Genomic DNA, 13,982 nt, shown 5'->3' with positions numbered 1-13,982 from the left:
GTCACATGTTATCACGTTGCCTTTACATGCTGTCACACGTTATCACGTTGCTTTTATATGTTGTCACGTTATCACGTTGCTTTTACATGTTGTCACATGTTATCACGTTGCCTTTACATGTTGTCACATGTTATCACGTTGCTTTTACATGTTGTCACATGTTATCACGTTGCCTTTACATGTTGTCACATGTTATCACGTTGTCACGTTGCTTTTGCATGTTGTCACACGTTATCACGTTGCTTTTACATGTTGTCACATGTTATCACGTTGCTTTTAAATGTTGTCACATGTTATCACGTTGCCTTTACATGTTGTCACATGTTATCACGTTGCTTTTGTATGTTGTCACACGTTATCACGTTGCTTTTACATGTTGTCACATGTTATCACGTTGCTTTTACATGTTGTCACACGTTATCACGTTGTCACGTTACTTTTACATGTTGTCACACGTTATCACGTTGCTTTTACATGTTGTCACATGTTATCACGTTGCCTTTACATGTTGTCACGTTATCACGTTGTCACGTTGCTTTTGCATGTTGTCACATGTTATCACGTTGCTTTTACATGTTGTCACATGTTATCACGTTGCCTTTACATGCTGTCACACGTTATCACGTTGCTTTTATATGTTGTCACATGTTATCACGTTGCTTTTACAGGTTGTCACATGTTATCACGTTGCCTTTACATGTTGTCACATGTTATCACGTTGCCTTTACATGTTGTCACGTTATCACGTTGTCACGTTGCTTTTGCATGTAGTCACATGTTATCACGTTGCTTTTACATGTTGTCACATGTTATCACGTTGCCTTTACATGCTGTCACACGTTATCACGTTGCTTTTATATGTTGTCACATGTTATCACGTTGCTTTTACATGTTGTCACATGTTATCACGTTGCCTTTACATGTTGTCACATGTTATCACGTTGCTTTTACATGTTGTCACATGTTATCACGTTGCCTTTACATGTTGTCACATGTTATCACGTTGTCACGTTGCTTTTGCATGTTGTCACACGTTATCACGTTGCTTTTACATGTTGTCACATGTTATCACGTTGCCTTTACATGTTGTCACATGTTATCACGTTGCTTTTGTATGTTGTCACACGTTATCACGTTGCTTTTACATGTTGTCATTTGTTATCACGTTGCTTTTACATGTTGTCACATGTTATCACGTTGTCACGTTGCTTTTACATCTTGTCACATGTTATCACGTTGCTTTTACATGTTGTCACACGTTATCACGTTGTCACGTTACTTTTACATGTTGTCACATGTTATCACGTTGCCTTTACATGTTGTCACACGTTATCACGTTGCTTTTACATGTTGTCACATGTTATCACGTTGCCTTTACATGTTGTCACGTTATCACGTTGTCACGTTGCTTTTGCATGTTGTCACACGTTATCACGTTGCTTTTACATGTTGTCACATGTTATCACGTTGCCTTTACATGTTGTCACGTTATCACGTTGTCACGTTGCTTTTGCATGTTGTCACATGTTATCACGTTGCTTTTACATGTTGTCACATGTTATCACGTTGCCTTTACATGTTGTCACGTTATCACGTTGTCACGTTGCCTTTACATGCTGTCACACGTTATCACGTTGCTTTTATATGTTGTCACATGTTATCACGTTGCTTTTACATGTTGTCACATGTTATCACGTTGCCTTTACATGTTGTCACATGTTATCAAATCAAATCATCAAAATCAAATTTATTTATATAGCCCTTCGTACATCAGCTGAAATCTCAAAGTGCTGTACAGAAACCCAGCCTAAAACCCCAAACAGCAAGCAATGCATGTGAAAGAAGCACGGTGGCTGGGAAAAACTCCCTAGGAAAAACTCCTGAGAAAGGCCAAAAACCTAGGAAGAAACCTAGAGAGGAACCAGGCTATGAGGGGTGGCCAGTCCTCTTCTGGCTGTGCCGGGTGGATATTATAACAGAACATGGTCAAGATGTTAAAATGTTCGTAAATGACCAGCATGGTCAAATAATAATAATCATAGTAATTGTCGAGGGTGCAACAAGCACGTCCGGTGAACAGGTCAGGGTTCCGTAGCCGCAGGCAGAACAGTTGAAACTGGAGCAGCAGCATGGCCAGGTGGACTGGGGACAGCAAGGAGTCATCATGCCAGGTAGTCCTGAGGCATGGACCTAGGGCTCAGGTCCTCCGAGAGAAAGAAAGAAAGAGAGAAAGAGAGAGAGAGAGAATTAGAGAGAGCATATTTACATTCACACAGGACACCGGATAAGACAAGAGAATACTCCAGATGTAACAGACTGACCCTAGCCCCCCGACACATAAACTACTGCAGCATAAATACTGGAGGCTGAGACAGGAGGGATCAGAAGACACTGTGGCCCCAACCGATGATACCCCCGGACAGGGCCAAACAGGCAGGATATAACCCCACCCACTTTGCCAAAGCACAGCCCCCACACCACTAGAGGGATATCTACAACCACCAACTTACCGTCCGAAGACAAGGCCGAGTATAGCCCACAAAGATCTCCGCCACAGCACAACCCAAGGGGGGGGCGCCAACCCAGACAGGAAGACCACGTCAGTGGCTCAACCTACTCGAGTGACGCACCCCTCCCATGGACGGCATGGAAGAACACCAGTAAGTCAGTGACTCAGCCCCTGTAAAAGGGTTAGAATGTTATCACGTTGCCTTTACATGTTGTCACGTTATCACGTTGTCACGTTGCTTTTGCATGTCACATGTTCTCACGTTGCTTTTACATGTTGTCACATGTTATCACGTTGCCTTTACATGCTGTCACACGTTATCACGTTGCTTTTATATGTTGTCACATGTTATCACTTTGCTTTTACATGTTGTCACGTTATCACGTTGCCTTGACATGTTGTCACATGTTATCACGTTGCTTTTACATGTTGTCACATGTTATCACGTTGCCATTACATGTTGTCACATGTTATCACGTTGTCACGTTGCTTTTGCATGTTGTCACACGTTATCACGTTGCTTTTACATGTTGTCACATGTTATCACGTTGCTTTTACATGTTGTCACATGTTATCACGTTGCCTTTACATGTTGTCACATGTTATCACGTTGCTTTTGTATGTTGTCACACGTTATCACGTTGCTTTTACATGTTGTCACATTTTATCACGTTGCTTTTACATGTTGTCACACGTTATCACGTTGTCACGTTGCTTTTACATCTTGTCACATGTTATCACGTTGCTTTTACATGTTGTCACACGTCATCACGTTGTCACGTTACTTTTACATGTTGTCACATGTTATCACGTTGCTTTTACATGTTGTCACATGTTATCACGTTGCCTTTACATGTTGTCACGTTATCACGTTGTCACGTTGCTTTTGCATGTTGTCACACGTTATCACGTTGCTTTTACATGTTGTCACATGTTATCACGTTGCCTTTACATGCTGTCCCACGTTATCACGTTGCTTTTATATGTTGTCACGTTATCACGTTGCTTTTACGTTGTCACATGTTATCACGTTGCCATTACATGTTGTCACATGTTATCACGTTGCTTTTACATGTTGTCACATGTTATCACGTTGCCTTTACATGTTGTCACGTTATCACGTTGTCACGTTGCTTTTGCATGTTGTCACACGTTATCACGTTGCTTTTACATGTTGTCACATGTTATCACGTTGCCTTTACATGCTGTCCCACGTTATCACGTTGCTTTTACATGTTGTCACATGTTATCACGTTGCTTTTACATGTTGTCACATGTTATCACGTTGCTTTTACATGTTGTCACATGTTATCACGTTGCCTTTACATGTTGTCACATGTTATCACGTTGTCACGTTGCTTTTGCATGTTGTCACACGTTATCACGTTGCTTTTACATGTTGTCACATGTTATCACGTTGCTTTTACATGTTGTCACATGTTATCATGTTGCCTTTACATGTTGTCACATGTTATCACGTTGCTTTTGTATGTTGTCACACGTTATCACGTTGCTTTTACATGTTGTCACATGTTATCACGTTGCTTTTACATGTTGTCACATGTTATCACGTTGCTTTTACATGTTGTCACACGTTATCACGTTGTCACGTTGCTTTTACATCTTGTCACATGTTATCACGTTGCTTTTACGTGTTGTCACACGTTATCACGTTGTCACGTTACTTTTACATGTTGTCACATGTTATCACGTTGTCTTTACATGTTGTCACATGTTATCACGTTGCTTTTACATGTTGTCACATGTTATCACGTTGCCTTTACATGTTGTCACGTTATCACGTTGTCACGTTGCTTTTGCATGTTGTCACACGTTATCACGTTGCTTTTACATGTTGTCACATGTTATCACGTTGCCTTTACATGTTGTCACATGTTATCACGTTGCTTTTACATGTTGTCACATGTTATCACGTTGCCTTTACATGTTGTCACATGTTATCACGTTGTCACGTTGCTTTTGCATGTTGTCACACGTTATCACGTTGCTTTTACATGTTGTCACATGTTATCACGTTGCCTTTACATGTTGTCACATGTTATCACGTTGCTTTTGTATGTTGTCACACGTTATCACGTTCCTTTTACATGTTGTCACATGTTATCACGTTGCCTTTACATGTTGTCACATGTTATCACGTTGCTTTTACATGTTATCACGTTGCCTTTACATGTTGTCACGTTATCACGTTGTCACGTTGCTTTTGCATGTTGTCACACGTTATCACGTTGCTTTTACATGTTGTCACATGTTATCACGTTGCCTTTACATGCTGTCCCACGTTATCACGTTGCTTTTATATGTTGTCACGTTATCACGTTGCTTTTACATGTTGTCACATGTTATCACGTTGCCTTTACATGTTGTCACATGTTATCACGTTGTCACGTTGCTTTTGCATGTTGTCACACGTTATCACGTTGCTTTTACATGTTGTCACACGTTATCACGTTGCTTTTACATGTTGTCACATGTTATCACGTTGCCTTTACATGTTGTCACATGTTATCACGTTGCTTTTGTATGTTGTCACACGTTATCACGTTGCTTTTACATGTTGTCACATGTTATCACGTTGCTTTTACATGTTGTCACATGTTATCACGTTGCTTTTACATGTTGTCACACGTTATCACGTTGTCACGTTGCTTTTACATCTTGTCACATGTTATCACGTTGCTTTTATGTGTTGTCACACGTTATCACGTTGTCACGTTACTTTTACATGTTGTCACATGTTATCACGTTGTCTTTACATGTTGTCACATGTTATCACGTTGCTTTTACATGTTGTCACATGTTATCACGTTGCCTTTACATGTTGTCACGTTATCACGTTGTCACGTTGCTTTTGCATGTTGTCACACGTTATCACGTTGCTTTTACATGTTGTCACATGTTATCACGTTGCCTTTACATGTTGTCACATGTTATCACGTTGCTTTTACATGTTGTCACATGTTATCACGTTGCCTTTACATGTTGTCACATGTTATCACGTTGTCACGTTGCTTTTGCATGTTGTCACACGTTATCACGTTGCTTTTACATGTTGTCACATGTTATCACGTTGCCTTTACATGTTGTCACATGTTATCACGTTGCTTTTGTATGTTGTCACACGTTATCACGTTGCTTTTACATGTTGTCACATGTTATCACGTTGCTTTTACATGCTGTCACATGTTATCACGTTGCTTTTACATGTTGTCACACGTTATCACGTTGTCACGTTGCTTTTACATCTTGTCACATGTTATCACGTTGCTTTTACATGTTGTCACACGATATCACGTTGTCACGTTCCTTTTACATGTTGTCACATGTTATCACGTTGCCTTTATATGATGTCACACGTTATCACGTTGTCACGTTACTTTTACATGTTGTCACATGTTATCACGTTGCCTTTACATGTTGTCACATGTTATCACGTTGCTTTTGTATGTTGTCACACGTTATCACGTTGCTTTTACATGTTGTCACATGTTATCACGTTGCTTTTACATGCTGTCACATGTTATCACGTTGCTTTTACATGTTGTCACACGTTATCACGTTGTCACGTTGCTTTTACATCTTGTCACATGTTATCACGTTGCTTTTACGTGTTGTCACACGTTATCACATTGTCACGTTGCTTTTACACGTTATCACGTTGCTTTTACATGTTGTCACATGTTGTCAGGTTGCTTTTACATGTTGTCACACGTTATCACGTTGTCACGTTGCTTTTACATGTTGTCACATGTTATCACGTTGCTTTTACATCTTGGCACATGTTATCACGTTTCCTTTACATGTTGTCACATGTTATCACGTTGCTTTTACATCTTGTCACACGTTATCACGTTGCTTTTACATGTTGTCACACGTTATCACGTTGTCACGTTGCTTTTACATCTTGTCACACGTTATCACGTTGCTTTTACATGTTGTCACACGTTATCACGTTGCCTTTACATGTTGTCACACGTTATCACGTTGCTTTTACATGTTGTCCCATGTTATCACGTTATCACGTTATCACGTTATCACGTTATCACGTTGCTTTTACATGTTGTCACATGTTATCACGTTGCTTTTACATGTTGTCACACGTTATCACGTTGCCTTTACATGTTGTCACATGTTATCACGTTGCTTTTACATCTTGTCACACGTTATCACGTTGCTTTTACATGTTGTCACACATTATCACGTTATCACGTTGCCTTTACATGTTGTCACATGTTATCACGTGGTTTTTCAGTAAGGAAAATTATACAAATCCTTTATAAAGCATATTTAACCCAACAGAGAGAAGGACAACGGTGGGAAGCTGTGGGGAGTTGTGGGGAGTTTCCTATATTCTCTTAGTTCAGACAGGTAAAATGTGTCTTCAGCAGATGGTGTGCCTTGTGTGAATTGAGGGAGTGAATGTGAATGTGGGTGTGTACGTGTGTATGTACACATGTGTGTGTTTGAAGAGAGAGAACACTGATGAGGTTAGACAGAGAGAGCGGTAAGGGGAGGGCACACAGTTCACCCACTCACACAGAGACACCCTCTCACACAGTTCACGCACTCACACAGAGAACCCTCTCACACAGAGACACCCACTCACACAGAGACACCCACTCACACAGAGACACCCACTCACACAGAGACACCCACTCACACAGAGACACCCACTCACACACAGAGACACCCTCTCACACAGAGACACCCACTCACACAGAGACACCCACTCACACAGAGACACCCACTCACACAGAGACACCCACTCACACAGAGACACCCACTCACACAGAGACACCCACTCACACAGAGAACCCTCTCACACAGAGACACCCTCTCACACAGAGACACCCACTCACACAGAGAACCCTCTCACACAGAGACACCCACTCACACAAACCTCTGCACAGGTACTGTACACTTTCCTTCACTGCAAATATTCGAAACGTCTTACTGTATCTACAGAAAAACCTTCTCATTTCATTGATACATTCACACATCTTAAAGTCATGGTTTTTGTTTGGTTCTGTATTTACTGATAGAGATAATAATAAATGGAACAGAATAGATCAGAATTCCAGTCAATCGGATGGAAACAAAATACAGTGGGAACATATTTAATTAAAGTCTATTAATGAATTCTAATAATACTTTTCAGAAATAGCCTGTTGTGTGGACAGTTCTACCTATATAATCCCAGATCATCAACCTGAAATGCCAGAAGTTCTGTTGGGTGTTTGATTGGACACAGCTGTTGCTCTACCTGCGATAATCAAAAGGAATTCATTATTTACCATGTCACAGAGAAAGGCATTTGAACATACTGTAATGGAATTGCATACAATATTGAACATTTTGATTCTATATTTAATGTTTTCATTTAATATTGCTGTATAGCTTTTTCTAGGGAATTATAAAATGCATTCAGTAGGCTTTGCATTAACAGAAACCTAACAGTTACTATAGTCTCATCGGGGAAAATATGTACATTCTGTTCTTTGCTCTATTTTTGAACATGCATCATTTCAGTTCAGTTTATAATTTCAGAAAGCTTTAACAAATGTCAGGAATAATTGATTTGCTCAAGGTGTGGAAAATGCGGAACCCAAAGATAAGGCGAACAACTTCTATATTTAAAGCTTTAATAGATAAACAATAGACAGATGCATATGGGGAGATAGACACGTTCCTCTGAGAGGTTTGTAGCAATCTGTCAACCTCCTCAAGGGCAGGCAGGCATAAATACCCTTGTTTATCTGTTCGTTCTACAAGTGTTCCGGGCCCCTTGTCAAAACATGAATCAAGGTTGTCGACACCACTTGGGTCAGAGTGAACCGTATATTAGATGTCTCTATCATTTAAAACCTTTACAGCCATTGGCCCTTGGTCTCAGGGCACCTAGAGGTCATTTAGGATACCAAATTCTACTTTATGGTGACTTCTAACCTCTTGGAAGTCACTTGGGCTGAGTTCAGATTTAAGGGGGGCCAAGAATATAGATCTTAACACCCACCTAGTTTTCTATTAACGTACTGCAACAAAAACAAAGCTATGTCAAATTGTAAATCAGTGATCTGCTTAAAAACATGATTTTGGTCAGAATAATACTGTGAAATTGTGAAAAAAAGAATGCCATTTTAGTATAACTGCTGTTTGAAAAGTCCGCCTGACATTTCAGCCTGTTTTGGGTGGGATGGAGTTTTGACCTTCCATGGTGACATCACCATGTGGTAAATTAGTTATAGACCAATAAGAAAGAGAGTTCCAAACCTCTCTGCCAATAACAGCTAATTTTCAGTTTTCCCCTCCCAACTCAGACCACTCTCAGACAGTCCTATCAAAATTCTTGCTTGAGAAATTGCCCTTTGCTAAAAAGCTATTATTGTTTATTTTTGACCATTTTAATTGAAAACAATCACAGTAAAGTACTTCATTGTTACCGAGAAATTATTTGATATCGAGATAAAAACGGCTGCATTGGACCTATAAAACAATCAAACACCTTGTGTATTTCCATTCTCTTTACAGTCCACCCATTCTGGTTAGAGATGGACCCAGTGTTTGAGATCTGTGGGTGGCTCCTCCAAAGCCAGCCTTGCCATACCACCTCAGAACCACAGCGACCCAGTAGCACTGTTCTGAGGTCTGCAGTTACTGCTGAGCTACCGTCCTCTGTTCATCCCTCTCTACTGCCTCCTGGTGGCCGTGGCCTGCGTGGGCAGCACCCTCCTGCTGGCGTTCATCTTGGCAGACAGGAAGCTCCACAACGCCACCAACTTCTTCATAGCGAACCGTTACTACACAGGCCTATCATTAGTAATCAGTAGAGTTTTTACTACTTCTTTGTATAGTGAATAAGTAGTCAAACCACTACAGGTAGAGTACACTGGCTTTTCAGTAGTCATCAGTAAAGTTTTGCAGCTTGTGGCTGCACTTCCTGTGCTCTTGACCGCAGAAGAAGATATAAAAGGATGCTGGCACCATTGATAAGTTCACATCTGTCACACTCTCTTTATAACTCTCAAATGATGTACTGTACATCACTGATATTCTGCCTCACCTATCAATGTGTGTTGCCAATTATCTAGATTGTCACTGTGCATGTGTGTCATCATCTCCCACAGCATACATCATATTTTATTATCTTTCCACAAGCTGTTACAAGTGATTATGTAAAGTAACTTTAATGTTTGAGGCAGCGTCTCCCGACTCCAGTCCTCCAGTACCCCCAACAGCACACACATGTGTTGTAGCCCTGGACAAACTCACCTGATTCAACTCATTGAGGGCTTGATGATTAGTTGAATCAGGTGTGCTTGTCCAGGGCTACAAGAAAATGTGTGCTGTTGTGTATTTGGAGGACTGGAGTCGGGAAACAATGGTTTAAAGGCAGGGATGGACTCCTGTCCTTGGGGCCTGATTGGTGTCACACTTTTTCCCCAGCTAAAACACCTAACTCTAATCAATGAATCATGATAGTCAGTTTAGAATGCAATTAGTTTAATCCACTGTGTTTGCTAGGGATGGGGAGAAAGTGACTCCACTTCAGCCCCGAGGACTGGAGTTGCCCATCCCTGGTTTAATTATACTGTAGTATGTATAATGGCATATAGTTTTGGCTCATACATCTGCAAGAATACTTGGAAAAGGGAGGTATAGTAGTTCCCCCATCACTTGTTCAAGCTGACATATCTTTTCATTATGTTTGCACCATAGATGTACCAAACAGTGAACAAACAGGTTTCCTCCCTAATGATGTTGACTCTTCCTGTCTTGTAGCTGGTTTGGACGAGAAGCAAATACATCTGTGGAGTCCACCCACACAGGTGTCTTTACTGGTGGAGCAGCTAGAGCCAGTGTTCCTGTCTGGAGTCCAGCAACAGACCAGGGGGGATGTAGCCAGTGTTCCTGTCTGGAGTCCAGCAACAGACCAGGGGGGATGTAGCCAGTGTTCCTGTCTGGAGTCCAGCAACAGACCAGAGGGGATGTAGCCAGTGTTCCTGTCTGGAGTCCAGCAACAGACCAGGGGGGATGTAGCCAGTGTTCCTGTCTGGAGTCCAGCAACAGACCAGGGGGGATGTAGCCAGTGTTCCTGTCTGGAGTCCAGCAACAGACCAGGGGGGATGTAGCCAGTGGGATTCATAGAAAGCCACTGTGTGTGATGTTGAGTGCAAACAAGTCTGGTATTATGAGTGGGTTCTGAAACTCCCAGCTATGTCACTCATCCTCAAAGTGTCCTCTATTTTTACTATGCACCCACGCCTCACAACTAGACTACTGTACGTGTTCAGTCACTGCCGTGATACAAATACACACACATCTCATATTACCTGCAAATCTCTATCTGGTTTATATACCCTAGTCACAGTCTGTACATGCAGTGTCTTTCTGGTTTTCTGTGCCTTGTGTTGTTTTAAGGAAGGTTAAGTTTCAGTCTTTCTGGTTTTCTGTGCCTTGTGCTGCTTTAAGGAAGGTTATGTTTCAGTCTTTCTGGTTTGCTGTATCTAGTTCTCTTGTGGTACTGTAGAAGGTTCTGTTAGGGTTTGTGTTTGGTGCCAGCGTTAACATCCCGGGGTCACAGACCATGTTTTGTTTATCAATCATGACAGATGTTAAAGGCCGAGTGCTGTCAAAAATGTGTTATAGACCAATAAGAGAGTTTCAAACCTCTCTGCCAATAACAGCACATGTTCTGTTTCGCCCTCCCCACTCAGACCACTCACAGACAGTCCTAGCAAAATGCTTGCTTGAGAAATTGCTAAGAAACAATTTTTGGTCATTTTGACCATTTTAATTGAAAACAATCACAGTAAGGTACTTAATTGTTATCCAGAAATTATTTGATATTTGATATAGAAAACGGCTGCATTGGAACTTTAAGTTCAACCATGTGAACTCTGTGACATTCTACATTCTCCCCTTGCTCCTCTCTGCATACAGCCCGACATGGCTGCCTAATGCAGCAGTCCCACACAGGGGAGAGAAATGGCTCTCAAAAGAGCATTCTCAGGTCATGAACTGTGAAAAATTCTCAAATACGCCAAAGGTCATGCAGGCTGATGTAAGCTCCACTGAAGGTACAATGTAGATCTGCAGTGTTCTCTGTTCCCTCTGCTGACTATCAGTCCTTCTAGCAGGGATGTACAGTAAGTGTGAGCCTCCTATTGTGCCAATAACCAGAAGAACTTAAGCCTTGTTCACACTGCAGGCCTTAATGCTCAAATCTGTTTTATTTTCAAATCTGTTTTGGAATATTGACTGTCCAATCAGCAAGTTGCAAGTGACCAAATTGGATTTGAGTGTGTGTTCAGACAGCAGTCATTTTCTGACATGGCTACGGTAGTTGTCATAGTAACAACGGGTGTGTTGCAGTGGTGTAGGCTGATTGGCGGTGGTGGTGCTCCTGCTTCCTATCACTCAGAAGTTATGTAGCAAGCTAAAGTGACAACAATGTCTGCCATGGATGTTTCCCAGTTGCTTTGAATGTTCAACATCATAGTGTAAGAACACTTTTAAAGCGTCAAAGGATAAAATGATCCAACTTTCATGGTTTTTGTTTGGTTCTGTATTTACTGATAGAGATAATAATAAATGGAACATAATTTTTGGCCACCAGATAACTAGCTAGCTAGGTAGGTGTTTAGCGTTCTAGCACATTCACTCATTTGTTTGTAAACTATTAACAAGCTAGTTGGCTACCACATGTTCTTGTCAAACTGTCAACAGAGTAGCTAGCAAGCAACAAGATATGTCAAATAACAGTCTAGAAACTACTAGAGGGAAAATAAATCAGATTTGACCACTCAAACACAAGTCGCATGGCCAGGAATCAGATTTGTATCTGACTTCAAACCACGTACAAAGGAAATATCTCATTCCTTGTGCTTTTTGGCTGTTCAGACTGCAGGACAAAGAACAGATTCAAGTAGGATAGGCAAATAAAAAAGGCTAAATATGATAGATCCAATGTGTGATTTGGAAAAGATTTAGGTAGGGGTTCCCAATAACTTACAGTAGCAGTGGTTTGATTGTGTACATCTTTCCATTGTAAGGGATGATCATGTGGTATAGTAATGGACAGTGATCATGAGTGAAACATCTGATCTGAAGTCAGCCCTGGCCTTCCCGCAAGCAAACTGAAAAGGTAACCTCATCTGCTGACAGCAGAAAATGCTGACAGAATAAAATCCAGGAGGCATATACTGTATTGTGTACACACAGCATAAGGAACAGTACAACAATTCAGTGCATATGCTTTCCTTACAATTTCATAATAAAGCAGATTCAATCTCATGCCAAGCGCCATTGCAGGCGTTTCTGTATTTAATCTGATAAACGAGGCATGGGTGCATGTCACGTCCTGACCAGTATAAGGGGTTATTTGTTATTGTAGTTTGGTCAGGACGTGGCAGAGGTGTGTTTGTTTAGAGTGTTTCGGGGTTAGTTAGGCTATGTTCTTTGTTAGTCTATTTCTATGTTAGTTCTAGTATGTCTTTTTCTATGTGGTGTTTATTGGGTTGACCTTCAATTGGAAGCAGCTGCTCCTCGTTGCTTCTAATTGAAGGTCCTATTTAAGAGGGGTGTTTTTTCTATGGGATTGGTGGGTAGTTGTTCCTTGTTTAGTGTTTGTTGCACCTGACAGGACTGTTTTGTTCGTTTTTGTATACGTATTTAGTTGTTTCGCCTTCAAAATAAAAAGAAGATGAGTATACATATTCCCACTGCATTTTGGTCCAATCCTTACGACAACCGTGACAGTGCATCTGTATTAGTAATTAGAATGGAAGGAAACAGCGGGGAGAGGAGGTGCAGGCAGACAGAGCTCCTTCACATCACTTCAGCCTCAGCTTAACATAGAGGACCATACTTACCAGCCCTGAAGGGCCCTCAAGAGCCAGATCAATGGTAAATACACACACATGCACATTGCAAGGCATAATTACACAAATATTGCTGCTACAGACACACACAGTGTGTGCATGACATTCTAATCAGAGCCATTTTAGTTGATAATGTACGTGGTTAACATGCACAAGCTTTCCCTTCTGCCAACCATCATCACACAGGCATGCTAATTAAAGAGACTGGATCTATGCTACGATCGTATCAATATACTGGTCTGTCTAGAACTCAACTGTCTCCCCTTTAAACTCATGGTTGAACTTCATACACCTGACATCTTTTGTGGAAGACATTTCAAAGTCATGTAATCCATAGGAGCCTAAAGATGTCCCAGTCAAGCACTGTAAGCAATCAAGAATCAGTCAACAAAATAGGTTACCTCAAATCAAATGTAATTTGTCACATACACGTGTTTAGCAGATGTTATTGCGGGTGTAGCAAAATGCTTGTGTTTCCAGCTCCAACAGTGCAACAATATCTAACAAGTATCTAACAATACACACAATCTAAAGTAAAGGAATGGATTTCAGAATATATAAATATTTGGATG

Source organism: Salmo trutta, chromosome 19 (assembly GCF_901001165.1).
Source record: "Salmo trutta chromosome 19, fSalTru1.1, whole genome shotgun sequence".
Lineage (NCBI taxonomy): Eukaryota > Metazoa > Chordata > Actinopteri > Salmoniformes > Salmonidae > Salmo > Salmo trutta.
This window is presented reverse-complemented; position numbering follows the sequence as displayed.